Raw genomic sequence first — 27,136 nt, 5'->3', positions numbered from 1 at the left:
TTTTATCACTGTATCTGAGTGGGGAATTACAGCTCTACAGCAGATGATTGGAAAAAGAATTATCAGTATACAACATCTAGCTCATGCTGCCTCAGCCATGCGCACAGTCTATTTGAACTGCTGTCATGCTGCAAGCACTTCAGAGCCTTTCCAGTACTGACCTCGCAGTTCAGAAACAGTTTCATCCCATGAACTATAAACGCACTCAATCAGTCCATCAAGTGCAACTTGTGGAACACTTTGTACTTATAAGTACAATCACCTCACTGTAAACTTGCAATACAATTATAATATTGCACAACCTGAGCCACATTATGAAGTGTGTATTTACATATGATAACGATATCATTTTTAAGTTGAAATGCAGCAAAATATGTTTATTACATTATACAGATAAAATGTTAACATCATTTAAATAATCTATATTGTTAATAATTAAACATGTGAGGACACTGTGTCGCAGTGTTAGCAAGGAGTTGACGCTCCGTTCACGGATTGTTCCTGACTCACGCTGTATTCTTGCTGGGGCTGGTGCAACACTGGATGGATAGATGGACAGAATAATTAAACATGTGCTACAAAGATATTTCAATGTTACTTAAAAATTTTGAAGAATCGGTGTTCTAAGCTTACAGATGGCTTAACGTCTATTATAGGGCTGATTGTGTGGTGATTGGGTATTTGGAGAAAGAAAAGTAAGAACAGGAATTGGAGGTTAGTACGTTTGAAAGAGACAGTACTGCAGCAATAAATTATTTCATCGAAGGTCGCGCACGGCACAGCAAGCATCTTGCGGGAGGCAGGAACAATCACTGCGCCACCATGTTCCCGTATTTAATACATGCTTTAATGCTTATCATCATGAAAATGATATCACGTATACATCTCAGTATTTTAATTATTCAGAGAGCTGTAATATCACAAATGTAATGGATTCTGTGTCCTGTCGGAGGAACAGAAAGCCCGTTTAAGAAACACGTAGTGATTAACACACATAGAGCACATAGAAGATCAAATACAAAACAAAGCATTTAATGTGCTACTTCAATTACGATGGAAATTGAGAAACTAGTAAATTAAACGATTTTAAGATTAAGTTTATGATGTTCTACTTTAATGACAAAATAAATTACGTGATTAAAGTGGAAATTTTGAGATTAAAGTTGACATTTTGAGCTTTTATTCCCACAGTATGCCTATTTCTTTTTCTTTTCTCTGTACCCTAATAAGCTTCCATATGACACTCAGATGGTGGGCTACGACTCGCCTTTTCATGGCGACTTTGATATGTGACAACTTCTTTTTTATTTCGGGCACTGTACGACTTTCGAGTTTCTCCAAGACTCTATGTCACTCGATCAACTTCCTTTTGTTGTTTGCAACACTGTTTAAACCAACAAATAGTACTTTTTCCTTGCCTCCACTTGGTATTCTCTGAAATTCTTCGATTTTCCCCCATGCTTTTGCCATTGTCTTTTCACAGAACGCTGAGCTTAAGGGCTATTTATATTGATTTGCCTATTCAAAGAGGCATAATTCTGGGAGGAGTTGGGGCGGGACAGCAGGCGCGTGCACGTGCGTTACTTTTCACGCTGACCGGGATTTATGTAGCGGAAGAACGTGGAAGTTGGTGAATGCACAGATTTATGCATCTGGATTTTTTTGTGCGTGCGCACATTTACACTTTTGTCCTTACGCCATGTTTTAGAGTGAATTCTACGCATGGCGTTATGCATGAGGCCGCATGACCGGAGTTGGACACCCCTGGTATAGAGTATCCATTACTAAACCCATATCTGCCATATATAAGATATAGCCAGGAGTAGTTAGAGCATGGGGTGTACTGTACTGTTACGTGTTTATGGCACACTAGCTCGTCACATACACAATCAACAGTGTCATGGGGCAGTGGCATGCTTCCTCTGGCCAATGGCTTGCCTTGCATTACCGGTTACTGATGTGTCATCACATATTCCATGGGGCAATAAGCTAAAAAATTCAAGAGAGAGCAGGGTCACTGGGCAGCTGATGCCTATTCCAGCAAAAAATGGGCACAAGACAGCAACAATCCTAGGCAGAGACACCAGCCAATTGCAGGATGAACACACACACACACACAAACACACACACACACACACGTATAAATGTGTTTTTATCCATATTTGGCAGCACAAAAACCAAACATGTAGCATTTACAGTGACTGTGTATTATTGAGATGTGCATTGCTGCTTGATACTCAACATGGATGCGATGGCACCATCCATTATTCCACTACAGACTCTTGGTCCAAGCCAATTCGAGGGAGCCAACCATAGATAGATAGATAGATAGATAGATAGATAGATAGATAGATAGATAGATAGATAGATAGATAGATAGATAGATAGATAGATAGATAGATAGATAGATAGATAGATAGATTTTAATTTAACTGTAGTAAGCAGGATAAGGTAACTAGATAGATAGATAGATAGATAGATAGATAGATAGATAGATAGATAGATAGATAGATAGATAGATAGATAGATAGATAGATAGATAGATTTTAATTTTAGCGTAGTAGGCAGGATAAGGTAAACAGATTTCGGATGATGAGGTTTAACTCTTTTCTATGCACATTAATGATATTACAGCATTTTTGCAAAGGAGAACTCCAGAAACATACTTCTGCTTTAACTGAGTTACTCACCTTCTCCCGGTTTTGGGGTTGCTTTGTAAACATATTCAGTGCTTGGATCCCACTTCCAGAATGAAACGCTTTTAGTGAGGATGTCAAAAGTTCTCTTGGCGTCTGCGTCAGCTTCATTCCATGACTGGTGACCCTAATTTGTCCAGGTGAGTGTGTGGATTGTCACCGAAAAGCTGAGCTGTATTTGTTTCTGCCGTGACAGATTTTAAGTCCCTGTGATCATGAATAAGGAAGTAGGCATGGAAGGATGGAGAGATATAAATATTCATTCTTTCTTTTACTGTACATGCTTAATTCAATTTTAAGGTCCCTAGAAGATATTTAAATATGTATAGATGTTTGAAGGGGTCTTTTCATGCAGTACTCTTACCTGTGATTCAGACTAAGCTATCGTTTCATTTGCCTTGCTCTGTCCACTATCAAAGTCTCTGTGATGACCCCAGGCCACCTTGCCGGTATGGGCTGATTTGTATTTTTTACATGCAAACGTTTATCCTCAGTTCTATTCTGGAAGTGTGAAAGGTGCCGATGAGTCGAGGTCTGGCATAATCAATAGCGGTGATGAGATCCGCAGTTCTCCTGACCTCAGATGAGCACCTTATTTGAACAGAGACTCTGGTAATCTCTAGGAGCTTCTTGGACCCTTTTTATGATGACCTCCATTTATAGTGTGGGGCAAGTCCTTTAACTTCATGTTATGAACCCTGACATCTTTTGTCATGCGTTGGCATGCTGGATGATTAGCAGGGCAAACCTACAGTCACTGTGGAGCAATACCGGGGTCAGGGGGATGCAGCTACGTACCTGTACAATCGGCTCATTTCTCCTTTAATTAGTGCTCCTAAATGCAAGCTTTGCTTAGGTCAGCCCTGTTATTCCCGACAATGGTCAGCGCTGCATTGAAAATCTGCTGGAATGTGCAATACACAAAGTCTCCATAATTAAGGTCCAAATAAGAAGCAAATATTTATTTACCTGCTGTGTGGAGAAAGGGCAGGACAAGTCACCCCTGACCTGATTGAAATGTTTAACTTTGCAACTATTTATTTGTTTTTAGTCAACATATTCTCTCTTCATCCTTTATAGGTTATGTATAGGGAGACAAATGCACAATATGAACAATGAGAGGCCTACAAAAAGACCCTCAAAGCCTAGATATGGGGATCACCTCAGGCAGCCAGACCCCAAGCTCCACAGCCAGGCTTTGGCCTATACAGGCCCAAAATAGGGAACTGGCTTTTAAAGTTTAAATACACTTTAAATATTTGGACATACTCCAAAAATGTCCTTCAAGGTAGAAAATGTTGGTAAACCTTTGACTTTACAGATACAGAACCTTTATAAATAAACCATTTATTCAAGAATAATCAAGAAGAAAATAACTAACAAAGAAAATGCAAAAAACTAAGCAAAAGGGATATGCAGCCCAAGGCAAACAAGTCCAAATCTGTAAATCAAGAGCAAAATCAGAAACCAGACAAAACAATGCAACACTTGCAATATGTTGTGAATTAGGAGACCCAAAGCACATAAGTCCCAAAAAAGTTCCAAAAAACATTTCTGATAATGCTCAACGTTGGGATGCTGTCAAAATCCTTGGCTAGACAGAAAAAGGTCTTTGAAGAGTCTTAACAGAATAAAACATCAGTCAGACAGTCACTTTCAAACCTGCTTAGGTCTGAATGGGGTTATGGGGGGCGGTGCTGGAGCCTGTCCCAGCTAGCATAGGGGGCAAGGCAGGAGCAAACCCTGGACAGGGCACCAGTCCATCATAGAGAACAAAAAGTTCATGGAGCAAAGTAGGCAAAAATGGGTAAAAAAAATGTGCGGGGGTATAAAAAAAACAAGAGCAACTGTGGGAGACCCCCCAAATATATAGGGTAATGGGCAGTTCTTGGCGATGATTGGCAGGTAGCCCCACTCCCACAAAACACATGGAAATAGCCGAGACAGCATATATACAAGATCAAATACAAAGAATAATGCACATACTCAACAAAAGCAACATAACATAAAAAAATGAAACAAAAATGAAAAATATCCTTGAACCCTGGCCAAGAGAGAAACCCTGGCTGAAAGATGACACAGTAATGTAGTCACTCCAACACTCCCACTCTCAATGACCTTCTCCTTCATCTAAATATATAAGATGCAGGCGGTCCCAGCAGCAGTGATGTCATCGTGGCCCCGCCTCTTGGGAGGTACCACCCACAAAACACAAGGAACTTAAGAAAACACACAAATACATAAAAGTTGAAGGGATTACAACTATCTGGAATATTCTGTTTAATTTGTCACCTCACCAGTGTCTCAAAGCACTTTGTCACTATTGGAGTGAGTGCCACTATATGTATGGAGACCCGTTACTACTAAAGAACCCTTTCTTACCAAGTAAAAGATTTTGCTAATACTAAGTGCTTATGGTTGAATTAAAATTTAAGAAGAGGATGAATACAAACAGCTTTCAATGCTGCTGCCGGGCACTATGCGTACCTGTTAATGCTGTTTGGATTACTTAAAGCACCAGCTGTTTCATAGCCTTTTGCTGATGATACCTTCTGTGATGTGCTGGACCAATGGAATGAAATCACTTACACTGAAGATATCTGGTTTTTAATAATTTGAGAGAACATGTTCAGTCTGTTAGGTGGTAATTGCCACATCTCACGGAGCATAACCTCAATACTAAGTTGGAAAAAATAATAACTTCCTGTCGTTATTGTTCATTTTATTATTGCATTTCAAAATAAGGTTTAATTATGGAGCCAATTCACCAGAAACCAGTCTTAACTGAGCATCCCTAAATTATATTGAATGAGTTGATAGATAGATAGATAGATAGATAGATAGATAGATAGATAGATAGATAGATAGATAGATAGATAGATAGATAGATAGATAGACTTTAATTTTAGCGTAGTAGGCAGGATAAGATAGATAGATAGATAGATAGAGATAGATAGATAGATAGATAGATAGAATAGATAGATAGATAGATAGATAGATAGATAGACTTTAATTTTAGCGTAGTAGGCAGGATAAGATAGATAGATAGATAGATAGATAGATAGATAGATAGATAGATAGATAGATAGATAGATAGATAGATAGATAGATAGATAGATAGATAGACTTTAATTTTAGCGTAGTAGGCAGGATAAGATAGATAGATAGATAGATAGATAGATAGATAGATAGATAGATAGATAGATAGATAGATAGGATAGATAGATAGATAGATAGACTTTAATTTTAGCGTAGTAGGCAGGATAAGATAGATAGATAGATAGATAGATAGATAGATAGATAGATAGATAGATAGATAGATAGATAGATAGATAGATAGATAGATAGATAGATAGATAGATAGATATTTATACAGTACTAGGGGGCTTTGCCCCCTGCTCGCTTCGCTTACCAATTCTCTGGCGTGCGCTACGCCCCAGCCACTTTACGTCTCTGCCGCTCGCGTATGTGGATTTCACTTTCACCAAACAACAAATCTTCAAATTCTCATGGATACGCCTCTTCATTGGGAAGAAACACTACTTTTCCCTGATGGCAACTCAAATTAGACGATCAACAAGTCTCCGACTTAACGTTTAAATGCAAACAATATATTCAATCTCTTTTCGCTGTTCCGTTATTTCACCGAGTAATAATTTCCATTTGTTTGCCCTAATGTGATCTTTATTATCATTTTTTGAGACTGTCGAATTTTCGTACTTTCATTATCTCTAACCTGCTCTGCATGCGTATCGCGTCAACGTTTTTAAACCTCTTTACGGCATTCTACTTTGTCACCTACTCATTGTCTTTTATTTCCGGCCCCGGTTGTGGTTACATCTCTTGGCACAAAATCTTGTCGCATGGGACTTGAAAGTATCTCTCTGAAAAAGTCTCGTCTTGTCCCAGAATTTTTTTATATAAATATACAATCAATTCTTGTTATATTTGGAGTTTATGTTCCCGAAAATGAAGTATTGATCCAATGGGAAAAATGGGGCACTCCGAGTCAGGGGGAGGACTGGCAGGGGAAGACAGGGACTGGCAGATGCACTTGACCCTCGAATCTCAGTAATGATACTTCCACAGGTTCATCTAGATAGATAGATAGACACAAGGAGTCTGATGCACCCTGGGTAATGCCACTTACAAGCCAATGATGCTTCACTCCTAAAGGGTTCTGCTCTCTACTGTAAACAACTTCAAATTCTTATAGCGTTATTTGATAAAAGTGTTTGCGAACGATAAGGTGACTGCAAATGAAAACCATCAGATGAACACAATTGAAGAAAACCGCTAAAAACGCGCAGCTCAGACAACGTTAGCTTTCCCACACTGGCTCTCTGAATTCGGCCCTTTTGTTTTAGGTTGTTCCACAAACCCGATTTGTTTCTACGTTGTAAAACAAGCAGCTGCTAAGCTAACAGATTAATTTTAAGACTGATTGAATGGCTTTGTTTTGCCGTGCCCAGTCTGACAACTGGACAAGTCAGGCAGTCATCATTTATAGCTGTCGTACCGTTTGTTTATCTCTTTTGAAGAAAACGATTTAAATCACATCCTGATGACCTTCACAAGAACAGTTTCCTTAGATTTAGTCTTCCTCACAAAATACAGTTATAAAAAAAGGTGAAATAAATAAATAAATACAATCACCAGCTGTATGATTCAAAGAGAGCCCTGTGGTTAATTAATACCAATTTCACAAAGCTAATATTGAATTTCTAATGTCTCCCCCGAGACTCTCCCTCCAATCGTTCCCTGTATCCCACAAACATGTGTTCTGGCTCTGGGAAGTGCCAGGAATCCCAACCTTACGATCGCCTGGATAAACTTGAGACATAGCAACAAGTCTCGAATTATTCTGTAACAGAAACACATGCGCAGAGCTGGCCACGCTCCAGAATCGACAGCAAAGCCTCCCGACACTGAGGAATAACAATTGGTGGCGGCTGGCCAGCCAATGAAATTACACGCCTCCACCTGTTGCCTTCTGAAGCCCTCCTCATTCAAATCTCCCCCAACCCCATAACCCCCCCCCCAGCTCAGTGCAATGGCTCCTGCACAGCTGTTTAGCTAGAATGCTATCTGGTCATCTGAGAAGCGTATCTTAGCCGAGCTATCAAAGAGTTTAGGCTGCAGTGTGTCCATCACACACACTTTACCAGAGCAGCACTTTCATTGGATCTCGGAGTCTTTTTTTGAAGCAAGATCTTTATTGACATCGAATGTTGTTATGTGAACGCTGAAGGGTGACAATTATGTTGAATTGTTTCCTGGGTTCTGGAATGTTTAAGGATTTAGGTAATCTGCAAATGACTGCAGTTTAATGCGCAGTGACTACAACAGTGTTCATGTTCACGACAACCTGAACTGCAACAATGACAGATGGCTATAAAAGGTTTGTTTCTTCTGATGCAAAGTCTAAAAAGAAATGCCGGTCTATATAAGAGTCAGAGTTTCTTTGATATAGTGCCTTATATAGAACATGCCATCGCTAAGCCCTTTATACACCCTGCAACTTATGCATAACTACATTGCAACCAAAATGCCCCCAAACAAATTGAAGGATATCATTTTAAAACTTGGAAACTGCATTTTTGTTAGGGTTATGCCTAAACCTTCTGTACCAGCAGCTTGGTAGGTGGCATTGCACTTGTAGTATAGTAGAACTGTAAGAGGGCAATTGTTTGCCAAGGAGCATCCATTCTATGTAATATGGCCTCATCTCTCACATGTTTGGGTGGTCAAGCTACACATACATACATACATATACATATTATATATTGTCACAAGAATAGTCCAAAGATATCAAAAAGGTTTGGGGCAGCCACCCATATGTTGTGCCCTGGCTGCAAAACGGGTAAATCGTATTGAGTTCTTGAAAGGTTTAAATCCAAAACAGAACTGAAGCTTTAAAGGCCAGGACAGGAAGTGACGTCATCAGGACCAGAACTGGAAGTGATGTTGTCGGGATCGGAAGTGATGTCGTCAGTTGCACTGGTACCGGAAGTGGCATCATCATAGGCGCTGGTTGCGAACAGGATTTCCCATTGATGGTCTGCAGAGGACTGAGAGAGAAAGTCAGTGCAGCTCATCACCCCCTGGTCTGGCGTGGTATTACTATTATTCAGGCCCTTTAGCTGCCTCCCAATCACACGTGTGTGACAATACATATTTAAATATATGAATTATATATATATGTATATTGTGACAGATAGGGGCTCTGTCGACCCCTTGAACCCTCAGACCACACGTCAGACACCAGGTAAAAGTCCAATATTATTTATTTTTATAATAATGTGCACAAAGCACCTCCTCTCCACAATACTCAATAATAATTCAATACTCAATAACACAATACACTAATCCTCCACTCCTAGCAGCTCAGTCACCCTTCCTCCCAACTCGGCTCAGTCTGCTGGGGTTTCCCATAGTCCTTTTAAAGTCCTTGACCCGGAAATGCCTCTGTCAATCAGTCCACGTGACTTCCCAGCACTTCCGGGTCAGATCAAAAACTCTTCTTTTTCTTCAGCCCGGAAATACTTCATTTCTTCCGTCCTTGTGACGAGGTAGTACTTCCGGGCTATAATGAAAATATAACTCCTTGTGCCTCCCTGCAGCGTCCCCTGGCGGCCCCCATGGTATCCAGCAGGGCTGTGAAGGAAAACTCCAATGTCCATGATGCCCTGCGGGAATTCGGGGAACCTCCATATTGCAGGGAGGATTCCACATAGTGGCTTGGGGGTATTGGCCGAGATACACTGCCGGCAATCTCTCACAATATATATATACTGTAATATGTAAGTTGTAAGACAAGAAAACAAACAAGGAAAGATTTGAGTATCCCACCTGTATATCGTAACACAATCACTTCTAAGTCAAAATAACAGGACTGACTGGTAAGGTGAGGATGTTGACTTTTATAGGTGGAGGAAAGGAAGAGGAGGGTCCATAAGGAGGCTCGACGGAAGTGAAGTCAGTAGGAGGGCGTGGTTAGGAAGGGGATGCAGGAACTGGTTGTAGTTTAGGTGGGCTTCTGTTCTGGCGATCTGTAGAAGAGGAAGAAGAGACATTAGTGCACTTCGTCAACCCCCAACTTTTCATCATGCCCTCAGTTAAGCTCCAAGACTGCCCTCCAAGCGCATGTGTGTGACAATCTATGTATATTATATATACTATATATATATATCCATCCATCCATTTTCCAACCCGCTGAATCCGAACACAGGGTCACGGGGGTCTGCTGGAGCCAATCCCAGCCAACACAGGGCACAAGGCAGGGAACCAATCCCGGGCAGGGTGCCAACCCACCGCAGGACACACACAAACACACCCACACACCAAGCACACACACTAGGGCCAATTTAGAATTACCAATCCACCTAACCTGCATGTCTTTGGACTGTGGGAGGAAACCGGAGCGCCCGGAGGAAACCCACGCAGACACGGGGAGAACATGCAAACTCCACGCAGGGAGGACCTGGGAAGCGAACCCGGGTCTCCTAACTGTGAGGCAGCAGCGCTACCACTGCGCCACCGTGCCGCCCTATATATATATATATATATATATATATATATAAATATATATCAAAGTCAAAGTGAACTTTATTGTCATCTCAACCATATACAAGTATACAGATAGATGAAATTGCGAAGCTCAGGGTCCACAGTGTAACAACATGACGTGCAAATAATAATTTAAAAATACAATTAAAATTTAAATTAAAATTAAAACACAAACAAGACATTGCACAAAGACAAGACAAAGACGAAGAAGTAGCTGCAATATTGATGTGTAAGATATGTAATATAATAAACTAGGGGGCTCCGCCCCCTGCTCGCTTCGCTCGCCAACCCCTGGTGTTGGGAATGACAAAGAGCGTGATGTATGAATGAGATATAGAATAGTGTGACGGTGTAGATGATGCAAATAGAAAGCAAACAATAAAGTGTGTGGCACAGTGTAAAGGTTTATTGGAAAATTTCTTTGTACACGCCGTTTAAGTGTAAAAGATAATTCCAGGTCAGAACTTGTAAGGTCAATGAAGATGGTCATTATCGTGATCAGAGTGAAGTTTGTCAGAGCTTAGAAAGAGTTGTGTCTCTCCAGGAAGTAATGGAATGACTTGGGTATTTATGTTTTCCACATTAATATTTTTTGGACATAATATAGTGCGTTGTGTTAAAAGGGGCATTTGGTCTAATGAGATTGCTGTTCCAAATCTCTCTGTAACTAAGTCGTTGCATATAAAGGCTTGAGGAATTGTAATAATATGTGGCTGAAGTCCATCTGTATTGGTGAGTGTACCATCTCTCAGTTGTAATAAGCAATTGTTATGATCTGGTTCTGGACATCGTATCTTTTTTACTAACTGTATCTTTTGAAAGCAATGCCAATTGTCTGCGTATTTTAAGGTGCACTGAACAATAGCTGAGTGCATGGCATCTGGAAGAATAGCTAATCACTGTCTAAAATCTCCTCCTCATAAAAGTACCTTTCCTCCAAATCGAATATTATTATTCATAAACGTTTGTAGAAGTTTATGAATGGTGTTGAGTAAGTGACTTCATGCCATTGAACATTCATCAATAAACAACATTTTTTGAAGACGGATGTCACGTGCAGTGCTACCGTTAATGTTCATAGTGGATACCGATTTGTAGGATCTAATGTAGTTGATAAAGATTTCACTTTCAGGTACATCGTCAGTTAGAATCTTCTGTAGATATTCAGTATATGAATGTAAAGAAGGCAGTCTAATTTGACCCTTTTGACAACAACGTCAAAATGTATTACTCGTATTGCCAGTTGTTTCTTCAGGGAAGTGAACTGAATGACAATGATTGCAAATGACATTCATTAATCCGAATGAATTTTCCCGGTGTATGTTTTGCTTGTGCCGTTTGAGAGGCGCGTTGTTGCATGTGTAGTATTTGGGACGTGTTGTTTTGGAGCTGTAATCGATTTGCCTGTGCTGTGTGAGACGCCCGTTGTAGCCTTCCTTGCCATTAACGTATGTCTGAGACGGGAGGTGTTTCGTTTTGAATCCGTGCCTGTTGCGATGCAGCACTTTGATTGATAGTTTGCGTCATGTGGATCCAGGATGTAGATTTGTGCATATTTGCGTTGTTGATTTGTTTCAGGGTGCACTGTTCCAATGCGATGCAGTATTTGTGCACATATGGGAAAGCAGTATGGCCATTGCCTTTTGGTGGCCTGATATTTACTAAAAGCAAATGAACTATTGTAGGATCTAACGCAGTTCATAAAGTTTTTACTTTTAGGTACATCGTTAGTTAGAAGCTTTAGTTGAGCTTTGCGTTTTTGGAGTCGAGACATTTTTTCTTTTAGAAATATGGATAAGTAATAAGGAGTATTGCACTCACTGTTAATATGGAGACTTTTTCTGCGGTTTGAACGGTTAATAGTGCCTTATTGTAATGAGATCCACCTATGCTGCATAGCCGTCTATTTTGTTGTTTCTTTCGTGTTCGTGTGTTTGTTCCTGTTATCCTTTCCTTTTCGTTTTGTACCCGTGACCGTGTATTCATGACTTGTTTCTTTCTCAGCATCCGAAATATGGATAAGTAATAAGGAGGGTCGCAGTCACTGTTAATATGTTTCCTTTTCTGCAGTTGAACGGTTAATAGTGCTTTATTGTAAGGAGATCCACCAATGCTGACACCTATGCTGTCTAGTGTGAAGGTGTTGATGTTCACTTTAGAATATGTGGCTTTGGGTGTGACTTCTTATGGATGTGCGTGGGGGGGGGGGGGGGGGATTGTTTGAATATTGTTGTTGCGCGAGCGTCTTCTTTCTTTTTGTGTTCCTGTGTCTTGTTGAATCCCCCTCTTTGTGTGTGTCCCGTCCCTCGCTTGTAGGGTCTGTGGGGTGGTTTTGTGTTCTTTTTTTTGTGTTCCATGGGCTTGTTGAATCCCCCTCTTGGTGTGTGTTCCGTCCGGTGCCTGTAGGGGGGGGGGGGTGCCTTGCTGTTGTGCGGGGGCCTCTTTTTTTTTTTTTTTTTTTTTTTTCCGGGTCTAGTTTCGTGTGCAATGTGTTTCGTGCTTTTCCTGCGTTGACTTTGCGCCTCATTTCTCCTTTTTGTATGTGCTCACTCCTTTTTTCTGTGGTCTTGTCCGCCACTCGCGGCCCCTCATCCGCCCTTTGTCGCCCTCTTTTCTCCGCCTTTCTCCGACTCTCGCGGACTCTTTTTGCGCCTGCGCCTCTCGCGGCCCCTCATCCGCCTCTCTCGCCCTCTTTTGTCCGCCTTTCTCGGCTCCTCAGCCGACTCTCGCGGACTCTTTTTGCGCCTGCGCAGTACGTCTTTTTGCAGCTACGGCCCATGGCCGGATGTGCCTGCGTCCATCATCCGGTTTAGCATTCTCGGTTAGTAATGTGGATAAATAATAAATAATAGCTATAAATGATACAGAGATGACCAGTGTATGATAATAGTTGTTTAAGACGTGTAAACAATGACAGGTCAGAATGTTTCACAGCAGAAGGATAACAAGAGTGTCAAAATCCTTAAAGGTCAGTATGAGGTTTTCAGTTCTTCTCTACCTGCACACTCGTCTTTGCAGGACAGTGGCTCACATGTATAAAAGTTCTGTTTTTCGAGGAGGTTGAGGCCGTGTGAAAGGTCCCAGGGGGCAGCCTGGTGTTAAGGAGTCTAACAGCTTGGGGGTAAAAACTCTCCTGCAGCCTGGCAGATCTGGCTTTGATGCTGCAGTATCTTATCTTGGATGACAGAAGTGTGAAAAGTCCATGTGAGGGGTGTAAAGGGTCCTGCACAATGCTGCAAGCCTTGCGGACATTGTGTTTGTAAAATACGTCCTGTAGTGAAGAGAGAGCCACACCAATAATGTTCTCTGCTGTCTTCACTATCCTTTCCAGGCACTTGCGGTCGGATATGTTGCAGTTGCCATACCAGACCGTGATGCAGCTGGTCAGAACACTCTCAATGGTGCCTCTGTAGAACATGGTGAGGATGGAAGGAGGAAGACTTGCTCGCTTCAGTCACCTCGATGAAGTGTAGTCTCTGCTGGGCTGTCTTGTTTAATGGTGAGGTGTTATGTGTCCACATAAGTTCCTCAGTTATGTGCACACCGAGGAACTTGGTACTCCTAACAGTCTCCACATCTAAACCGTTGATGCTAAGTGGGATGTGGGCAGGACGTGATTTTCTGAAGTCCACGATTATCTCTTTTGACTTGTCGACATTGAGAGATAGATTGTTGTCTTCACACCATGCAGACAGCTGTTCCACCTAATCTCTGAGTGCTGTTTCATCATCCCTGCTAATCAGTCCCAGTACCGTTGTATCATCCGCAAACTTGATGATATGGTTGGTGTTATGTGTGGCTGTGCAGTTGTGAGTCAGCAGGGATGAACAGCAGTGGACTAAGCACGCAACCCTGCGGTGCTCCAGTGCTCAGTGTGATGATGCTGGAAGTGTTGCAGCCCATCCGAACTGACTGGGGCTTTCTCTGTCAAGAAGTCTATGTATTGTCATGCTTAAGGGTGCCTAGGGACCACCTGGAAGGCTCTGGTAGTTCCACTGATACCAGACCAAGGCAGGAGGGAGTCCCCTTGCTTACTGTATCTCCTGTTTTCTCCACAGCACTCACAAGGAGAAGATGCTTAGCCCCACCCCGAGGGGAGGGGGACAATGAAGTCCCATCCCATCCAGGCAAGGGCCAATATAAATGGACGGCTGGACAGAGGAGGGCTGGTGGAGTGCCTAGAAGACGACTGAGCATGGAACACCATTTTACAGATACAGAAAAATTGTTTTTGGATTGTGATTTATTGTTGGAGATGAGACCAACAGCTTTTTGATTTTATGTTGTGCCCTTCACCACAAACAGTAACAGTTAACATGTCTGCCTCACAGTTTCAGCAAGACAGGTTCATTTCCAAAAATGCATATGTTAAGCTAATTAGCCACTATAAATTGGCACCTTGTATGAATGAGCGGAGGTCTGTGAATGGAAGTGCTCACTGATGAACTGGCATCCTGTCCAGGATTGTTTTCTGTTTGGCACCTGATTTTGAAGGGAAAGGCACTGACTTCATGTCACCTTCATCATACAATAGATTGCATGTGTTCAAGAAATGAATGGATGGTTGGAAAGATGGATGGATGGATGGATGGATGGATGGACTAAACCAGGCCAGACTCCTAAAGACTGTGTGAGAGAAACATATTACTTTTCCTGGCCCGGCCAAAGAATGCATTCTCAAGGCTTTCGGAACACTTATTAAAACAAGATGAGTCGAAATGGGGGAGAAATGAGTAAGGATGGCAGCATTCTGAGTTGGCAGGTCTGTCTAAAGTTCATGAAATGCTAAGGAACTTGCTCATTTTGCAAAAAGAAGAGAGAAAAAGAAAGGCGCTTTACTTAAACATTTCATTCAGGTCTCTGATTATTGATGGCCTGGCAAGTTGAGAAACAAACATTATTTCAGAAGCTTTGTAGAGCGGCAGCCGGTCGTAAATTGTACATAGTTTGATCTTGGGAGACAAAGCTGGATTCAGTTCTGAGTTATGGCAAGCACATACGTCTTGTGAAATGTGAGTTTTTGGAGTGTCGCCGCGTGCCAGAAAACCATTTTTGTTTAAATGTCTGCACAAAGGGCCATTGGGTTAATGCATTTCTCAGTTTTTTTTTTTTTATAGATAAGTGAAGGCGGTTATAATGAATGCAAGGTATAACGCTGAAGGAACTTCAAATTCTTTATGGGCCCTCGGTTGTAGAGTGGTACTGAGCCTTGATTTCAGCAGAAGAGGCGGTTTCACTTTTTTTAAACTTATGTTTGTTCCTTTTGGTCTAGTTTGACCCTTCAGTGCTTTTCACTTCCACTGTTTCTTAAAAATTCTAGCTGCCGTCTTTGTGATGTTCCTTGCTGAGTTGTCTTAGAAAATTGTGACAAGAACAGGCCGCTCAGCCCAACAAGCTCGTCCATCCTATTCAGCTAGATGCTCCAAAATAATATCACATTGAGATTTGAAAGTCCCTAAAGTTCTGTTCTCTACCACACTACTTGGTAACTTGTGCCATGTTTCTGTGGTTCTTTGTGTGAAGAGAAAACTCCTAACATCTGCGTGAAACCTGCCTTCAACAAGTTCTTGTTACAGAATTCATTTTAAAGTAATGGCTGGGATCCAATGTCCTAATTCTTTTCGTAATATAAACATTTCAGTCCTACATATAGGTTCAGCACCTTCAATGTCTTGTCACAGCTCATACCTGTTAGTCTTGTGTCACAATAATGAGACATACTCAGATAAAGGTTTGGGGCAGCCGCCCGTATAATCTGTTCTCCTGGCTGCAAAATTGCATTTCTTTAAATATAGCACTGATGTGCTTACAACAGAGTCCAAAACAAGACTGAGGGAATAGGGAAAAGGTGTAGACTTTTAAAGGGGAAGACAGGAAGTGAGGTCATAGGGATCTGGCTCATGTTCTTCAGCCATTGGTTCAAGCCCGGATGTGACATCACAGGGGCCAGAGCCGGTAAGGTCTTCTTCCATTGGCTCGGTCCCGGAAGTGACGTCAAGAGAGCCAGGTGGAATCTCCCGTGAATGGTCTACAGGTAAGGGAGAAAAAGAGTCAGTGCACTCTGCCACATCCCGGCATGCCTCAGAACTGCCTTCACTCAAGCCCTTTAGCTGCCTCCCATGCGCACGTGTGTGACACTTGTTAGTTTGAGCTCTGCACCGTCAGACTGATGGGGCACTCCATTTAGCTCATGCAAAGCGTTTACCTTTGAGCCAGTGACCACGTGTTCACAGCCCACCACACTAGTGAGAGACAAGAGCAATTCAATTGGCGATAAGGATGGGATTTGCAGTGTAGAGGGGTGGAATGTAGTAGTGACACTGTGCAGAGAAGGTGTGGGCTGACACAGAGGTAGATAGCTGATGTCACCAGAGAACTACGTCGCTCACAGCATTTTATAACCGGCTCTGTGTGACTGACTGATGGACCTCACACAAAGCACTCACCTCTGAGCCAGAGACCGTGGATTCACAGATCACCAGAGTGCAGAACTTTTAATTTTCATGCTACATGAAATGTGTCCACAGCAATTCAATTGGTAATAAGGATGCACTGTGGAGGGGTGGAGTGTAGTGGTGACACTGAGCAGAGAAGGTGGAGGCTGACACAGAGATAGACAGCTGACATCACCAGAGAACTACATCACTGACGGCAGTTTATGGCTGGCTCTGTGTGGCTGACTGATGGAGCTCACACAAAGCACTCGTCTCTGAGCCAAAGACTGTGGGTTCACAACTCATCATGGTGCAAACCTTTGAAATGAGATGCTTCATGGTGAGAGTCCACAGCAATTCAATTGGCGATAAGGATGCACTGTGGAGGGGTGGAGTGTAGTGGTGACACTGCGCAGAGAAGGTGTGGGCCGACACAGAGGTAGATAGCTGATGTCACCAGAGAACTACATCGCTCACAGCATTTTATAACCGGCTCTGTGTGACTGAGTGATGGACCTCACATAAAGCACTCACCTCTGAGCCAGAGACCGTGGATTCAAAGATCACCAGAGTGCAGAACTTTTAATTTTCATGCTACATGAAACTGGGATTGGCTCCAGCAGACCCCCCGTGACCCTGTGTTCGGATTCAGCGGGTTGGAAAATGGATGGATGAAATGTGTCCACAGCAATTCAATTGGTAATAAGGATGCACTGTGGAGGGGTGGAGTGTAGTGGTGACACTGCGCAGAGAAGGTGGAGGCTGACACAGAGAGAGATAGCTGACGCCACCAGAGAAGTGCATTGCTCATGACAGTCCGAGACCGGTTCTGTGTGGCTGACTGATGGAGCTCACACAAAGCACTCGCCTCTGAGCCAAAGACCGTGGGTTCACAGCTCACCAGAGTGCAGAACTTTTAATTCTAATGTTTCATGAAATGTGCCCACAGCAATTCAATTGGCGATGAGGCTGGGATTTGCACTGTGGACGTGTGAAGTGTAGAGGTGCCACTGAGCAGAGAATGTGGGGGTTGACAGAGAGAGAGATCAGTTGACGTCACCAAGGAAGCAAACCACTCACAGTGGTCAGAGGTAGGCTCTGAGAGGCTGATGGATGGAGTGATCCATTTAGCTTACGCAAAGCGCTTGCCTCTGATCTCACCTCAGTGCAAATCTTCTAAATGAGGTGCTTCGTGATATGAGTCCACAGCAATTTAATTTGCAATAAGGGTAGGATTTGCACTGTGGAGGGGTGGAGTGTAGTGGTGCCAGTATGCAGAGAAAGTGGGTATCTGAGACACAGAGAGAGATCAGCTAACGTCACCAGGGAAGTGCAACATTCATAGCGGTCAGAGATGGGCTTTGCGTGGTTGACTAATGGAGTCAAGCAAAACTCTTGCCTCTGAGCCCAGAGCTCACCACAGTGCAAATCTTCAAAATGAGATGCTTCGTGATGCGAGTCCACAGCAATTCAACTAGCGATAAGGGTGGGATTTGAACTGTGGACCGATGGAGTGTAGTGGCGATGCTGCACAGAGACACAGAGTGACATCAGTCGACGTCACCAGCAGTTCAAACCACTCACAGCGGTCAGAAACGGGAGATGGAGCTCTTCATTTAGCTCATGCCACTAAGCACTCACGTTTGATCAAGAGAACATGGATTCACAGTTTCCAGTGGCAGTTCACCACAGCGCTTTGAAATGTACAAACTCAAACATCCTGAACGCAACAGCAGCACATGTGTACATGGTCAACGCTGGCGACACGCTGGTGACACACTGACAATAGCAGAGGGAGGGGAGAGTGAGACAGGCCCACATTCCCACAGCCACCAGCTGTTTGACCTCTCACTCTGTAAAGCGGAGATTAAAAGTATAGAATTTACATACTCGGCACAGCATTCACGGCAAGGCTTTAATGAATTATAAGAAAAGTAGCGTAATACACTTACAGGTTTGCCTCGGATAATACAGAACCTCGGTAAATCGGGGAGTGGGTAATTAGGGATCTAATGTATTTATTTATGGTTTTTACTCCCACAAAAAGACATTGCATTTATGGATTTTTAATGGTGTGACAATAGGGGGTGCTACAGCACCCCAAGCACCAGACCCAGCCACCACAACACTGGTTCCGAGTTCAAAATAAAAGGATTATTCACACAAAAATGTCTGACAAAAGGCTCTTTTCCCCTCTACTCCAACACCATCAGGCAATCTTCCATCTGACTCCAACTCATCTAGATGAGGTCGAGCAGCTTTTTTTAATCTTAATACTCTCAGTGTTAGGGCATAGTCAGTGGGAAACACCTCCATGTCAAGTGGACACCCCACAAAGCAGAGATCACGGACACCTGTAGCACCCCCTGGTGGCAACATGATAAGACTACCCTATGGGACTACAGTTCCCAGCATGCCTTGCGGGTGTCTGTACTAATAGCTTCACCCATGGATGCTGCCACCTAGCATGTCGGGGAAGCAAGTATCCCTGACTGGTTGTCTCACCCTGTCCTTCCATCACACAGGCCACCTGGATGTGTATTGCTCCTTGGTCCAGCCCAACCGAGATGCCAGCATACCCCACTTCTACACTATCATCTTCTGCCAACCTCCTGGCTAAGGTAGGGCCACTCTTCCTGTCCATTTGCCACCTGGGCCTTCTGGCCAGGTACGGGAAGGGAGTCCATCCATTACAATAGATAATATGATCACTAGCCACAATATTAAAAAATATTTGATATTTCTACCCTACATGTACCTCCCGCTCATATCCAAAGTTCCGGTAAAGCCTGCCTTTCAGATTTTGTCATTGAAGCTCCTTGCTCACCTCCTGTCTGTTTTTATATTTCTCATCTTTCAAAGGCGACTCTCAGTGTGCTTCCTACACTCACACATCCTCTTTCAATCGCATTACGATATCCAAACTGACCAATCACAAAAAAAAAACAAACTGACCAATCAGATTGTTCTGAGGGACTTTAGCGTTTTATTCTATACTAGTCATTTAGCCCGTTACAATAACGGGCGCTAGAACAGTAGTGCATAAACATTAGTAGGAACAGTCTATATTAAATGGCAAGGGACTTTGACCTCATTCTTTTTGTTGGTCGTATTTTTCTTGCTTTCAGCCTTTCTTTTGTTGATGTTTACTTGCTGAGCTGACGGTTCTTCATGGGCTGCCGCCGTGTATTGTGTGTCTTTAATTTTCTGTGACAGTAATACCGTCTTGTACGTCCGTAATATACCTTTAATTTTCTCTGGCGGTAATACAGGCGTGCGCGTCGGTAATATGCCTTTAATCTCCTCTGACAGTAATACTGGCTTGTATGTGGTTGTAATATGCGTCAATGTATTGTGTACCTTTAATTTCCTCTCGCAGTAATACTGGTTTGTATTTCCGTAAAACGCCTGCAACTTTCTCTGACAGTAATTTCGTGCGTTACACCGTGCCCCGCGCATGCGCACTTCACCAGAAGACACACACACACGGACACCTGGACGCACACAGGGATTTTATTAAAAAGGGTAATAGTTGTGATGGGCTGGCGCTCTGCCCGGGGTTTGTTTCCTGCCTTGCACCCTGCGTTGGCTGGGATTGGCTCCAGCAGACCCCCGTGACCCTGTAGTTAGGATATAGCGGGTTGGAAAATGGATGGATATATATATATATATGTATATATATATATATATATATATATATATATAAAATGGTAGATAAATAGATTTAGACTGCATGGTATTTTTGAACATTGATTTGTTTGAAGTGAATAAAAGAGCTATGTACTGTGTAAAATAAGATAACAAACAACAATAAAGTGGTGGCACACCAGATTGTGGACCCCATATAATTGGATGGAAAAATGTGTTAGAAAATATACGAAATATCCAAATACCAGCTGCCCTTTTGTAGTGGTGTCCTTTTTAGGCCAGTCTAGAGGGAAGAGGTGTGTTCAGGTGACCAGAAGCTGAAGTGACATTATTTCTGTTAATGTCACCAATCTTCTCATCTTCTGATAAAAGGACAAGAAGGACAGTAAATGACTATTCCAACCCTCAACCCGGAATGGTATTGCCACTTGTTAAGCTCTAAAGTTGTGACAACTGTTACGCATCACCTCCTGTTGTTATGAGCCCTCTTTCAGCCTAGTCCACCTCAGTTCATGACTATTGAAGACCTGGGTACAAGGAGGAAATGACAGCTGTAGACAACATGGGCATCACATCATCTTTGTGTTTCGAGCCACTACAGCAGGGGTAGGCAACGTCGGTCCTGCAGTGCCACAGTATGTGCAGGTTTTTGTTCCAACCCAGTTCCTTAACGAGAACTCAATTATTGCTGATGAAGCACATATTGCTTAAGTGACATTTTGATGCTTCATTTTAGTGGTCTCGCTTGTTAAGGTTCTCCAACCTTAATTGCTTATTTCAATCTTAAACTGCTGCATTCAGTGTTTTAATTGCTCCTTATTAGCAATAAGATGTAAAAGACAAAGCAGCCAGCAGTTCTCCAGCTAGCTTTTTTCCAATTACATCTGTGTGTGTTCATCATGCACTGTTTGATTTAATAAAACACTTAATAGAAAAATGTGACAGACTGAAAATGATCTGTTTTAGGCTTCAAATCATTTGGATGATATCCTTGGAAAGGAAAAAAATCTACGATATAAGAGCCTTACATTGCACAGACTAACAAGCCATAAAATTAAATAAGATCTGAGATTGGCAATGATTGGTTTCTAATTAAGCAGTTGGGTTGAATGAAAACCTGTAGCCACTGCGGCTCACCAGGACCGACGTTGCCTACCCCTGTTTTACATCTTATTGCTAATAAGGAGCAATTAAAACACTGAATGCAGCAGTTTAAGATTGAAATAAGCAATTAAGGTTGGAGAACCTTAACAAGCGAGACCACTAAAATAAAGCATTAAAATGTCACTTAAGCAATATGTGCTTCATCAGCAATAATTGAGTTCTCATTAAGGAACTGGGTTGGAACAAAAACCTGCACATACTGTGGCACTCCAGGACCGACGTTGCCTACCCCTGCACTACAGCACCCACACAATGTCTAATGGCATGACTGTGCGCTGTGGAAGTACACAGCCTAGGCCTCTTTCTTCTGGTGGCCAGAAAGACAACACCAGAACTTTAAATTTGAAGCAGATCAGCTACAGTAGTTTGATGGGACAGTAAAGCTGCCAAAAGATGACCACCAGTTGGACTAGGAGCTACATGATGGATGTGGTGAAAAATGAAGAAATGGGAACTGCTTGGACGGTGACATTCTGTTCAGAACTTATTACTGGAATTTATCCAATGATCCTAAATCATGCTTCAGTGGATATAGAAGGTTTTATTTTCTGATTGATGTGCCTTTTCAAAACACAAGTTTTTAAAATCCCTGAAGTTTGTCTTAATGCTGGAATTACTGACCAAGGAATGTTGCTCCCGCAGTGTGCCCCGCAGAGACCAGGCCAAAGCAAAGCAAATTCCGGGGCTGTGCATCGTCTCCCTCACACTTCCAAAAGTGAATGTGAAAAGGATTGCTGTTACAAGGTCTCCGAGGACTCTCTCTGGCTGGCAGCGCTCTACCGAGCTCCTGCAATGAATCTTCACCAACATGTTGGACCGTTTTGTGACGCCTCTCCTGTCTACACTCTTATCTGCTCCTGTGTTCAAGCTGCACTGGCCTCCAGCAGCCTTTCAGGTGTGATCCAGTCCATCATCAGGTTAGCTCCTTGGCCCAGCGTGCCCCAGTGGTTAGTCGTCTGGTGCTCGGCTTAGCCATCAGACTGATGAAAAGCAAACGCCATTCCTTAGATTGAAAACATGAGTCGGAATTGTGTTTGCTGCTCAAAGGAAGATCTCTTGTAAGGTGCAAATCCTTCTGCGTTTTTCAAGGTACTATCGTGGTACTCTGTGTCTTTGAACAGAGGATACAGCCACAAAGGAAGATGAATGGGGATAAAACGTGAAGGATGTGGGAAGCTGACCAGACACCATTACTTAAACTGGAGCAGATGGGTGACATTGCTTGAAATGGATTTCCTCATAGGTCTGAACTTTCCAGTGATTTTGCATTTTTGTTTAATTTTTAAGGCGATCCTGTAAATTCTGAACACACTCTGTAAAGTCACTGCATTCTGATAAGATTTACCGGAAGGATTTTTTGGGCCGTTCGCATTTAATCCACGAAGCACCTATTGCAGTAGTCCATGTCTTTCTGTCTATATGTCCGTATGAAACAAATCGGTTCCCCCGGAGCAATTTTGTTGAGATGCAGCACATTAACCCTTCAAAGAAATTTGTTAAATTTTCATTCAGATATCTTGAGCAGATTGGACCTAAGTTTTAAAATGTCAAAACTTCCCATTGAAAACCATTGGCGATTTTGTAATCTTGTCCATCTTAAAACGGAGAAACGTTCTGTGCGACGTCAATTGCTGTTATAATTTTACCTTAAGAGTAGTTGTTTTAATTTATACATTTTGTAAATGTGTCTCTTTTACTCATCAAATAGCTGCTTGGATGCCCAATGGGGGTGATTCAGATGGCGGGGTGAATGCACACACGCAAACAGCTCACACCGCAGTGCCTTCTCCGGCAGCTTTAGGAAAGTGAAGTATGGGAAGGCACGAAAAAAAAGAAATTTCTGGAAATAAATGGAAGGGGAAAGACATTACATTACATAAGTAGTGTGGCCAAGTGCAGGAATGACAGATCAAGCAATAATAACATGCCAGGACACCAACCGGGTCGTCCCGTTTAATTGTCCAAACAAAAGATTGCAGCTTTGGGTGGCAAAGGAAATGGCATAGTAGCAAAATTACAAGGTCTCTTAAGGCTGTCAAAAGATGGGTTTGTTCTGTGGAGCCACTCTGAGGGGGAAATGACACCTCCTTCCAGACTGCTGGGCTCTTTATAGTTTGCATAACTGGAAGGGGCGGGTCTACGTGCCTTCACTGGATGCTTTCTGAGAGAAGGAGAAGCGAATATTAATGACAGAGTCCCCTCTCGCCCTGGCAGGTTATCACATACTTTGATCGCACCCGTCAGGAGATCCTGCGAGGCGTATGCGTGACAGCACGTACTGTATAAGACGGAACCGACTGAACAGATTATTACTGTAAAGAACCGATGTTATCAACTCGCAGCTATGTTTCACAAAGTTTTGAGCCTGAACTTGAAAGGGCCATTTTGTGGTGTGGACCATGTTAGTGTGTAACGGCCGACCTCTTACCTGGCTGGCAGCTACACTTCCAAGACCTGTGGCCTGGATAAACTACTGAGCTGAATCTAAATAACAAGCTGAATCTAAATAAACAAGCACACAAAAACAGATGATATGTAAAAATAGGTGATTAATTATATTAAATGAAACAATAACAAGAAAAAATGCAAAATAAATAAAAAGAACAAATATGCAGTGCATCCGGAAAGTATTCACTGCGCATCACTTTTTCCACATTTTGTTATGTTACAGCCTTATTCCAAAATGGATTAAATTCATTTTTTTCCTCAGAATTCTACACACAACACCCCATAATGACAACGTGAAAAAAGTTTACTTGAGATTTTTGCAAATTTATTAAAAATAAAAAAACTGAGAAATCCCATGTCCATAAGTATTCACAGCCTTTGCTCAATACTTTGTCGATGCACCTTTGGCAGCAATTCCAGCCTCAAGTCTTTTTCAATATGATGCCACAAGCTTGGCACACCTATCCTTGGCCAGTTTCGCCCATTCCTCTTTGCAGCACCTCTCAAGCTCCATCAGGTTGGATGGGAAGCGTCGGTGCACAGCCATTTTAAGATCTCTCCAGAGATGTTCAATCGGATTCAAGTCTGGGCTCTGGCTGGGCCACTCAAGGACATTCACAGAGTTGTCCTGAAGCCACTACTTCAATAGCTTGGCTGTGTGCTTAGGGTCGTTGTCCTTCTGAAAGATGAACCGTCACCCCAGTCTGAGGTCAAGAGCGCTCTGGAGCAGGTTTTCATCCAGGATGTCTATGTACATTGCTGCAGTCATCTTTCCCTTTATCCTGACTAGTCTCCCAGTCCCTGCTGCTGAAAAACATCCCCACAGCATGATGCTGCCACCACCATGCTTCACTATAGGGATGGTATTGGCCTGGTGATGAGCGGTGCCTGGTTTCCTCCAAACGTGACGCCTGGCATTCACACCAAAGAGTTCAATCTTTGTCTCATCAGACCAGAGAATTTTCTTTCTCATAGTCTGAGAGTCCTTCAGGTGCCTTTTGGCAAACTCCAGGCGGGCTGCCATGTGCCTTTTACTAAGGAGTGGCTTCCGTCTGGCCACTCTACCATACAGGCCTGATTGGTGGATTGCTGCAGAGATGGTTGTCCTTCTGGAAGGTTCTCCTCTCTCCACAGAGGACCTCTGGAGCTCTGACAGAGTGACCATCGGGTTCTTGGTCACCTCCCTGACTAAGGCTCTTCTCCCCCGATTGCTCAGTTTAGATGGCCGGCCAGCTCTAGGAAGAGTCATGGTGGTTTCGAACTTCTTCCACTTATGGATGATGGAGGCCACTGTACTCATTGGGACCTTCAAAGCAGCAGACATTTTTCTGTAACCTCCCCAAGATTTGTGCCTCGAGACAATCCTGTCTTGGAGGTCTACAGACAATTCCTTTGACTTCATGCTTGGTTTGTGCTCTGACATGAACTGTCAACTGTGGGACCTTCTATAGACAGGTGTGTGCCTTTCCAAATCATGTCCAGTCAACTGAATTTACCACAGGTGGACTCCAATGAAGCTGCAGAAACATCTCAAGGATGATCAGGGGAAACAGGATGCACCTGAGCTCAATTTTGAGCTTCATGGCAAAGGCTGTGAATACTTATGTACATGGGATTTCTCCATTTTTTTTTTTTTTAATAAATTTGCAAAAATCTCAAGTAAACTTTTTTCACGTTGTCATTATGGGGTGTTGTGTGTAGAATTCTGAGGAAAAAAATGAATTTAATCCATTTTGGAATAAGGCTGTAACATAAGAAAATGTGGAAAAAGTGATGCGCTGTGAATACTTTCTGGATGCACTGTATATATATCCCTCCACCAAAGCAACAATGTGAGAACACCATATATATATATATATATACACACACAATAAACCCTCCCTTGTCCTTGTAACATATAACACACAACACGAATAACAACAATAAATGAGATACGGAAATGAATGGTCGTGAACTTGAGTCCGAGTATACAATTGTCCTGAATGCGGATGACTGGTTAACAGATATGTGGAGTGTTTGTATTTCTCGGAACAAATGGAACAGCCTCACCGTGAATCCTCGGCATGTGGTGGATGATGTAATCCGACCCCGGGGTCTCTCGTGATGAGGGTATTGAAGTAAGTCAGGCGGAATGAAAAAAACAAACTGGTTGCAAAAGCGTGATGTGGAAAACAGCAGGTAAGTTGATTCATTGTAGTGAAAAATGATCCTCCTTCTCTCTCTGTTTCTTCCTGATTGCTTAAATAGTACTGGCGGATGTAATTAATTTTGATTGAAAACAGGTGCTTTCCAATTTGGGGCTGCGGTCTCTTTCCATCATCCATCCCCCTTGTAATTTACGGGGACGACATTCACTGATGCACACATTAAACAGCAAATGGGACGATGAAAACAAAACGCACTTAGCACAAACATTGACAACACTATTACTACTATGTAGCCCCGCTACAAGTGGCCAAAGTTTAGCTCCTGTGTACCAAGATGTGTCAGTCTGAAGTGTCCAAGGTTTGTGGTTTATACAGTAAGCTCAGAGCAAAGTGAACAATGCTGCAGAAAAGAAACTCGGGTAAGGGAAGATGTTAAGTCTCATCCAGGGTGAGTTCCTTTTCTTAAGTTTATTTTCCTATTCTGTTTGTCTTTGTTTCTTGTTAAGGGTTGCTTTACAGGTATTAATGTATTTTTTAAATATTCTTGCCTGTGTATGACATGTTCTCCTGTGTTGCTTGTATTTTGTGGGTGGGACCTCCCCAGGGGTGGGGTCACCCTGATCTCACGGCCCTATTGGTTCATTGACTGGCGTTTGAGGAGTGTGTATCATTGACAGGATTGCTTTTTTATGGATTCTGGATATTTTGCTTCTACTTATGGTTATGAATGCAGGGCCATCTTAATAGCATTATAGGCCCCTGGGCAGAGCTGTGCACTGGGGCTCCTACCTACACAATCACTCACAGAAATAAAAATGGAAATGGTCGATAAAATGAAACATATATTTATTGCATTGGTTCTTCCAACCAAATCAGGGTTTAAACGTTAAAAAACATGCTGTACAGCAAAGATTAATCAACACAAATGTTTGAAGAATATAACATGAGCCTTGGAAAGCACAAAAATCGACATATAAATGATATTCAATTGGTAAACCATACAGATGGCACAGTATGAAATTATTTATTA

This window comes from Erpetoichthys calabaricus, chromosome 14 (genome assembly GCF_900747795.2).
Source record: "Erpetoichthys calabaricus chromosome 14, fErpCal1.3, whole genome shotgun sequence".
Lineage (NCBI taxonomy): Eukaryota > Metazoa > Chordata > Cladistia > Polypteriformes > Polypteridae > Erpetoichthys > Erpetoichthys calabaricus.
This window is presented reverse-complemented; position numbering follows the sequence as displayed.